Here is a 9612-nt window from a genome sequence, read left to right as displayed (position 1 = left end):
CACTCGGTCGGCACAGAAGAGCCCTGGGGGCAATGTTGCTGCTTTGCCATGGGGGGGACACACCTGATTTCTCTCCCCCAAAGCTCAACCTCTTGCGCGGCCAAGCCTCTGCCCCAGGGAATGGGTCCCTCGGGAGGTGCTGCGGACCCATAGGTGGGATGCACATCCCTGCCTCGCACCCCACCTCGCCGGTGGGATGTCCTCAGCCCCCCACGCTGAACCCCGACTTCTCAGGGCGCACCAGTTGAGGGCCACGGTACCTGAAAGCCACTCTTATTTTCAGGCACAGACCTGCCGCTTGGTCATTTATTTATTTTTTCCTGCTCTTTGTGCAAAAGGCAGAGGCGCCCGCTTTCTGCCCTGGTTGCCATCATTTTTAGAACAAGGAGAAGAGATGAAAAGGCGAAAAAACTTGTGGTGTCTCCTTGGGACAGTATGGCTCTGATGGTACCGCTTCGGAAGGGAGATTTAACCCAGCTTCGCTCCATCGGGGAGGACAACCCAGCAGGTTAGTTCTGAACCAAAACTGCTCAGCCAGCGATGTCTGGCTACCAAGTATTTGCAGGATCTTCTCCGCTTGCCACTGGGGGTCCCGTCCCCACGGCGTTCGGTGCTGCGTCCTGGCAGAGCGAGGCTGCCGGGGACCATGAGGCAGGGCCAGGCTGATGGTGCCGTCACCCCGTTTGCGACACACCAACATGCTCCTTCCTTGGGCAGAGGCTGTTTCCCTTGGGCAGAGGTCCTGCCCAGTGCCATACCCGTAGCCGGGGAAAACTTGCTCCCCAACACAAGCACCAGACCTCCAAGGGGTGCAGGACAGAGCATGGCCATGCCACCAGCCACCGCTGTGCAAGCCACGCGTCGGCTGGGCCACTGGGCTCTGAACGAGGCAGCCAAATCCCGTTAAACCTCCTGGTTCCCCAAGGTGCTGAGCACCTCCCATACCCCAGGCGTCTGCAGGGGGAAGATTTGGTTGACCTACACCCTCGGCAGCAATGGAAAGGACCGGTGGGGTGATTTGATCGGTGCGGTTTTGGCTGCTGGTTGAAGAGTTTAATTCCCAGTGTCAGCACGACTGCCCAAACCAGTCTCACCCAGACCTCCCCTTGTCCTCACCTGTCCTTCCCCCTCTCTGCAGAGGGGCACAGTCCATCCCAGGCTCTGCAGGACAAAAACCGTGTCCCATCAGGTAAAAAAGCACTTTTGAATGATCCTTGCAGATCATTCTCACCTGTTTGGGGTCCATGGCTTGTGTATGACCCTCTTAGAAGGCTTCTGGGGGCATTTATTGAGCTTCGACGAGTTGATGACTCCCCCCTTACCCTAATTACCCAAAGCCCCATGGGGTGAGAGCACCACATCCCGGCTGTCCGCAGGGCGCCTGGATGTCTCTCTGAGGCTGGAGAGTCAGGAAAGCCCCCGCTTGCGTCAGTCCACAACCCAAGTGTTTGCCCAAGGACAAGAACGATGGGGCATCTTATACTTGGTGCGCGGTACCCGTTGGTGGCAAGGGGAACCGATACCCCAGACAGAGGGCACTGCTGTGCACCATCTAATTAACCCTTCTGACAGCTTCCATTAAAAATAAAGGGGCCTTCAGGTCCCTGCTGGAGTGGCCTATTTTACGTGTGCATCTCCTTGGTTTTGCCTCAGCATATGATGTTCAGGAGGCAGTTATTTCAGGAAAGGTACGCTATAGATAACTGATCTGCCAGCCAGGTGTCATGTTCCTTCATTTATTTTCAATTACTTTGTCTCTTTAGCTCCGGCGAGAATTGCCTGGTGTCAATTCATTTGGTCACCTCCGTGCCTGCCGCACCTCTCGGGAGGCGCTTCTCCGGTGTGGTGTGATCTCTCCCCGGGGGCAGGCTGTTACAAAACAGCTCCGCTTCTCTTTCGCCTTCATCTTGTTCTCGCCTTCCAGGCCGTCCCCAACTCCGTCCCCCTTCTCGGGGTCACGCGGAGCTTCTGGGAGCGGCAATGGAGTCAGCAGGCTGAGGAGAAAAGGTGAGGAACCCAATCTTTGGGGCGGGAGCCCGCCCGCTGCTCCTCGGGATGCTCATGACAGCACTGGTAGCGGCAGTGCCCACCACGCTCCGCTGCAAAGGCTTCCTGCACACCTCCTTGCCCAGCGCGTCTGGCTATCATTACTGACTCGGTGGCAAGTACAAGGACCCTGGAGCTCCTCTGTCCCTTGGCTCCTTGCTCTGAAGCTCAGTCGCCCCCTCAGCTGTTGAGGGTTGGGCCAGTTCAAGTGTCTACGTGTGCGTACAGTGAGCCGGAGCAGGGGGCTTGTCTGGCCGGGACGGGTGCTTCTCTCCTTTTGTGGGGAACTCTCTCAGGCAGAGCAGTCAGGGTGAGGGGCGGGAACCCAGGACCTCCTAGACCCTCATTTCGGTTTCCCTATGCAGGCGCAGAGACGCCTCAGTCCCATAGCGCAGAAACTGCCTCTCCTGGTGAGGACCCGTGGTCACCTTTTCATCTGGGACGGCGTTGTCTCCTTGGAGGTGTACCCATAGGTCTGGGCCAGGACACCCTAAAGCCATGAGAGCACAAGAGCCCGGCACCATCCCGATGAGCGTCAGGGTAAGGTGGTCTGTGCTGGCAGTCTCCGGGAAGGCTCAATCCCTCCGGGGACTCTGCTTTTATCCTTTTTCTCCTTCCCACCAACCCCAACCCCACACTGTGTCCCTCCAGCAGCTTCTCTCCACCGCCCGGCCCCTGCTCCCTCCCCAGCCCAACCAGAGCTGCCCACGGGCCCCCTGCCCACCTGTCCATGCCCACCCCGACCCCGGCTCCCTCTAACAGAGTGGAGATAACTGCTGGGGCAGACGGCACCACGCAGAGAAACAGGGACGTTCTTGACAGGAGGAGACACCAATGTCACCAGATGTTTCCGGGAGAGACAATCCAGCCCTCCCGCCTCCTGCCAGGGAATCCCACACGGTGCTTTGTGATTAAAGACAGGCTGAACCCTTCACATCCAAATTCCCCCACGCCCAGGGGAAGACCAGACCTGCAGTTGAAGCCCAGCTTCTCCTCTAGCTGAACCCTCTCATGGTGGGACCACCTTTAGGATGAAATACCTTCGTGCTTGCTTCCACCTCTGGGCACCTTTTTACCTGCCTGAGCTGCTCTCCAAGTGCGACCTGAGCCATTCCTGGCACGTCCCCGCTCCCGCTGGCACCGCTGAGCTGGCAGGGCTAGGGACATGGGCTTGCTGCTCTGCCTGCTCGCTGCCAGCGGCACGGCCAGCTCAGTGCCGATGGTGACAACAGCAGGGACCAAGAAGGGCATGATGTAATTTTCAGATCCGTCGGGAAGTTTTCAGCAGCGATGGCTGGGAAAAAAAAAAAAAAAACAACAGCATTTTCCTGGGAAAAAAAAAAAAAAAGGGCACATGTGCTCTGGTTTCAATGAGAAAGAAATAAATAGAAAGCCTGGTAGTGACTGTCCTTAATTGATTAGTCATTTCTGCAGATGATAATTGCACATCAAAAGACTGAGATCCCACTGTTTCATGCAAATGTCCTTACGAATACCAGCAAGGCACAGGGGAAGTGGATACAGGAAATAAATCCTTTAGAAGCCACCCAGGAGGATTTGGAGTTTGAGTTTCATTTCAGGAAAACAATTTCGCTCTGAACGTGCCTGGAAGAAATATCCTCAACCTCAGGCGCTGCCCAAGCACCAGAAACACGGAGCAGGAGGACGCCACGGGAGCGCCTGGGGGAGGACCTCTCCAGCCAGGGGAGAGTATCGCTTCTTCAGATGCCGGTGAAGAACTTTAAAATGCAGTTGTCTGCAGAGCCAGGGGCTGAGATGTCACTGGTCATGCTTGTCGGGGCACGGTAGGAACCCCAGGAAGACCAGCAACCCCACAGCTTGGTGCGTCAGCACATAATAGGTGCCGAGGACAAAGTCTGGAGAAGAAGTCTGTCAGTGACTGGACTAAAATTGGAAGATGGATCTCCTGTCCCTCCTGCTTTTGGTGCACCATCCCCAGCTTAAGATGCTTTCTGCTCATTGGCGTTTTCTAAGCTCTCTGACACGCGTCTGGGGTGTCAGACCTGACTCCTGGTCCCCAGGCTGCCACGTCTGGAGCACCAGTTGAACCGCCGGCTCCCCGGTTCACATGAGAATCTCCATGCTCATTTAATTATTTCAGCGAAGCTGCTAGCCCCGGTGTCTGGCAAAAGAGGCTTGTGAGCATGACTCAGTCAGCCTCCAAAAGCAGCAACGAAAAACAAGAACCTGCTGTGAGCTGCATCTTGATTTTTAAGCCAATCTCGTGATGTTTTGCAGGGCCAAAGCATGGGTCTGTAATACCAGGACAGCACCACAGACTGCAGGCGTTTCTGGGGGCTTGGAGGCAAACTGTCCGTTTTGCAAAAGGGCTGTGGCACGTCGTCATCACTGGGGTGACGGAGACCCTCTTGCCTGGAGGGAACGAGGCTCCCCTGCATCCCCAGGGCTGCAGCCACAACGTGGGTGAACCTTCTGCAGGTGCCGGTTCTTGTTTGGGCTATTTCGAAGGCTCCCAGCTCCCACACTTGCCCCCCAGACTGGTCCGTGCGAATCCCAAACCCACGATCCCCCCCTTTCCTGAACTTCACTGAGCAGCTCTGAACAGCCGTAGGCACGGCAGACCCAGGGGGCAACATCAGACTGCGCTCTCATGTCTGCCCAGACCCAAGAGGTCTGCAGTGGTCAGAGGTCTGCAGACCGATACGCTGCCCTCAGCCCCACGCGGAGGATGACTATGGCCGAGCGAGGAAGTGTTTGTGGGTGTGGAGGAGCCATTCTGCAAATCCCTCTAGCCTAAACCCCTGCTCCGTGGTCCCTACACCTTGGGGTGACAGGTTAGATTCGACCTTCCCCCTGGTCCTATCCAGCTCTGTACGCCCCGGTTCACGCATTTCACCTTCAGCGTGAGTTAAAAACCAGCCGGCATTTAATTATTCCTTCATCTCTGCATCATCGTCGCTGATGAAGTCACTGATGAAGCAGCCTTGATCCTCAGGGTAGGCTGAATTCCCCTCCTGACCCGCTGAAACCGTCACAGCAGCCAGGTTCAGATCCCTTCCCTTCAGACGTCTTCGGCGTGGAGGGCCGTCGAGAGCTCCTTCCCCCTTCGCAGGCGGTGAAGGGAAATAGGCACTTTCAGGGCATGAGTCATCTGACCTATTTAGCCATCTTAGGAAGAGATGAATGAGTCCTTAAGAGGACTTGTTTCTTTCCCCTGTCTAGACAGCCAACCTCTCGACTGCGAACACCTACCCTCGCTCTCCTGGAGCACGCCAGGCATCCTTCCCAGGCTGGCGAGGGATGCTGCCTTCTTGTGGGTTTCCAGCACAGGCAGAGGGTTGGATCACACCTGGACATCCTCAGAGGGATTCGAGCTTGGCCTAACTTTGCTTCCTTTGAAGGCGAGGGAAGTTTTCAACACCAAAAGGGTGGAAAACCAGTTCTGGTAAACCTTCTCTGCTTCTAAGGGAGGTTTTTGTGGAGCTGAGCTTGCTCTGGCTGTGTTGGTCCTAGGGCAGCACGGTACGGGCCGTTCCAGCTCTGAACATCTGGCTGTGTCAGCCAAGAAAAAGTGGCTTATTATTCCAGGCTAAACCAGCAAGAGTAACTCCACCACCCAGGTGGTACAGCGGTCACCTGGTGCTGCCATGGGTTCACCTGGGGGTCTGTGCTCTACGGGGAGCGCCACGGTACGCTTGAGCCGGTGGAGTCTCTACCTGGTCTTCACATGGATGGAAAACAGAAAAGACTGTGCAGTTTAATGAATGTAGCTGATCTTAGGAGAAAGCCTGATTGCTGGCACTTTTTGTGATTCCTGTGACCATAACGACAGGGGAGAAGGAAAACATCTCAGCAAGCAATTATCGTCTTTTTCAGATCATCATGGTCTGTAGGCCACCTACAGACCTCTCCTAATCTCACATTACAGTTCAGTTCCTGAGCTCGCCTTCAGCCTTCCTCTACAGGACCGCAGCCAATAAAGATCCGTAGATGCCAGTAAGATTTGGTGACATGAATTGTGAGGACAGGGAAGGCTTGGGAAGGTGGCACTAGACAATCCGAAAGGGCTCTAACACAGTTAAAAGAAGGCTGTGCGTCTAGGAGTGAAGCTGGTTGGCTGTGCCCAAGAAAGAGGGACTTTGGCACTGAAAAGAGCCAATTTGGGTGACAAATGGCCTAAAGTCATCTTTTGTTTTAAAAAAGGAGGGGAAGAGTGAGTCACAGCAGGGATTGGACTCACATCTGTACTCTGCAACCCTGAGGCAGATCCTGAATGCTGTGGCTGAGGGATTGGAACGTATTTTGGAAAGCACTCTGTGATACCAGCGGCGGTACAAACAGGACTCCAAAACCAGTAAAACAGCCTGAGAAAAGGCTTTATGGTGAGAGACACAGAGAGTACATGTTTTTAATTAAGCACAAAGGTTGGGAGGGCTCTTGAGCACAGGTCCAGCCTAGCAAAGCCATCCGACGAAAGGACTCTCGGAGCCAGAGGAAACAGGCTCGGCCAGAGCTAAGGGCTAGAAGCTGAAGCCAACAAATTCAAATGGGAGTAAGGGAGGTGCCACTAACCATGGGGTTCAGTAGCCACCAAACCTATGCGAAAGGACTTCATGCCCTGGAAGTGCTTGAATAAAGATCCACCGTCTTTGGGAGAGAAGAACTTTAGGCGACCAGAAGACGCCCTTGAGCCAAGAAGAAGTTATTGGGCTCTGTACCTGCAGAAGGGCACGAAACAAGTAACATGCGTGGGGAGATCAGAGGCACCAACCTGATCCAGCAACTGCTGGCGCTTTGCCCAAGATTCATCCTTTTGGGGCTAAACACATCACCGAGGTGCCTTCTGCAGCTGGTGGGAAGAGACATCCGTGCCCAAACCGCAGCTCCTCCTGCAGAAGATGTCCGTTGCCCTGTGGCATCACCCCATCTCTTCGGGCAGTAGAATAGACTTTGGGAATGGGTTGGAATCTCTGTGGAGTGACCTAAAACCCCCAAACCTCAGGGATTTCTTACCTCAGTCCCCCCCTTTTTGCTTCTGCCCTCTGCCACAGGAGCCTGCCCTTCCTCAAGGACCTGGGACATGCGAAGCAAGGAAGCTCACCCCGAGACTTTTGAGGTTTTCTTTAAGCATTGGGAGAGGGCTACCGGGGGACATCTCATGGAGTTAAAAACGATCCCCCCAACACTCAGTCCATCCCAGTGCAAGCCCAGCCACCCAGCAGCCCGCAGCCAGTACGAGCTCTGCCGAAGCAGGAGGCTGAGTCACGCCCCGGCCATCACAAAGACAAGAATGAGACCACGTTCAAAATTAATATATATTTTTATTGAATAATTGCTCTAAGTGGGCTTGTGAAGCCACCCATAGAATTACTTCTTTCATCTCAGCAGTGGTTCAGTAACAGTTATTAGCTTTGCAGGAGAAGAAAACCAAACAGAAGAGGGTGCATTAAAATAAATAGGTTATTTTTTTCTTATCTTTAAAATAAACTTTTCAAATAAATACTTTGGCTTTTTTTTTTTTCTTTTTTTCCCTTAAAAGGTACAAGAGTATTGTCAAAAAACAGCCATCAGGTTATAAACATATATTATACCTTATAGAAAGGAACCCAAATAAAGACAGCCGGGGGAGGGATCTCTTTATACACTGTACAGAATGCCTTTGTACCAATTAAACGGAGAATCAGAGGCTTCGGTTCTTGGTACGAGACTCTCCTTTGAAGCCAAGGGTGGTCCGTCTTCTAAGGAGAACTTTGTGCTGAGGACACCTGGGGAGGCAGGAGGCTGCGCAGCCGCTCCGCGGAGCATCGCCAGGGCTTGAGGGAACGGCAGGGAAAGGATGGGGAGAGGGGAACGGGAGGGGAAAGGAGGAGAGGGGCTCCGCTGGGGCAGAGCGGCAGCACGGACAAGGCGGGGACCGGCCAGGATGACCACACACTGATGCCACCAAGGCCAGCTCAGCAGGGTGGGTTTGGTCCTGCTCATGCTGAAACCCTTTTGGGGTGCTGCAGGAAGGAGAGACCCAGCGAGAGACCTCCCACTGCTGCCCCTCCCAAAAAGTTGGACCCCTGTCCCAAAAAGTTGGACCTTCCAACATCTGAAGACCTCCCAGCTTTCTCCAGCCTCAAAACACCCAAGGGCCAGAGACAGAGAGCGAACTAACAAAGCGGGTGCCGGAAGCCAGTTTGGGACACGGTGTGCTCCCCCCCCCGCGCAGTCCAGTCGTGCAAACCTTGCAGCAGCTCCTCCCACCCCTCCGCTCATCCCTCTTTATTGCACTAAAGCAGCCGCTCGTAAACTGTTATTCCGTGCTTTGGCATCTTTTGGTCGATGACACTTGCCCGCCAGTCTTTGGGTTCACACACGGGGATGGGGAAGAGCGAACTCAGTGGGATTTTGTGGGAATCTGAGAGTAGAGTCCCACAAAGCTTCCACCCTGCTCTTTGAGGTACTTGGCTGGCCCTGATGTTTCTCAGGGGTGGGTGGACAGCAGCCCGAGGACCACTTCTGCCCTTCCACCAGGAGGGTTGGAGAGCTGGGATGGGAGGAAGACTCCACCTTGGTCCTCAGTGACCTCTCCTCACCAGCACTGGGACTGATCACACGTTTGCCCGTCGGGAAGGTGGGGAACGGGACCAAGGGAAGCCTTGGAGAAAGCAAGCACCAGCAGAAGCTCGTGCGTGGTTGGAACTTTGGAGGTCTGGGTGGGAAGAGGAGGCTCCTGCGTGGGGAGCAGAGCAGGGGGAGCTCAGGTCCTGCTCAGCAGCTCCTGCCTCCTGCTCCTTTGGCACCTGAGTCTCTCGTTCCCTGTTGAAATCTGCCCTACAGCCCTGCACGTTTCCTGGCAAAGGAGCCCACGACCGGCAGAGCCACACAACCCCGAGAAACGTTCCCTCGCAAAGCGGATCCATCCTTGTCAAATCAGAGGGGCACAGGGAAAACAGAGGACTCAACATGTGACTCTCCCAAAAGAAAACCAAAAAAGACACGTCAGGACAGAGAGAAACCCAAACTGCCAGGACAAGCAGCTGCAGACAAACATCTGGAGCAGATGTTATCTGACTCATTACAGGGTGCGGCAGGAAAGGGGCTCACAACCCCAACCAAAATTGGAGTCCTCTCTGCAGGGAAACCAAACTATCTGGCAGCCGGAGACGGGGAGGGAGCAGGATGGATCTGGTCTGAAGACGTTAGGAAAAGCCCGGGAAAAAAAATAAAACGCCATCAGAGGTTACCCACAGCCCTCCTGAGAGCAGCCGAGGAGCTCCGTGAACCCCAGCTGGCCTCCCTGGAGAGCTCTCGGCAAATCCCGACCTGTCCTTTCTGCTGAGAGCAAGGGATGGGACCTCGCTGAGGCCCCCCAAGATGGAGTGGGAAGCTGCAAGCCCACCTGAAGCCACTCGCCCTTACGAGCAGGGCAGGGACCAACAGCTCTGAACTTCTCCAGCCCGTGCAACTGCAAGGCCGGGACGTGGCTTTGCATTTTGTCCTCAACACCATCAAACCAAAGCCCACCCGGGGCTCTCGCTCCTCCTCTCCGATTCCCTCCTACGTGCCCCGTATTTCATACAACGCATCTCGCGGGTT

The sequence above is a fragment of the Vanellus vanellus genome, assembly GCF_965231255.1.
Source record: "Vanellus vanellus genome assembly, chromosome: 10".
In the NCBI taxonomy this organism is placed as follows: Eukaryota; Metazoa; Chordata; class Aves; order Charadriiformes; family Charadriidae; genus Vanellus; species Vanellus vanellus.
Note: the sequence above shows the minus strand (reverse complement) of the source record.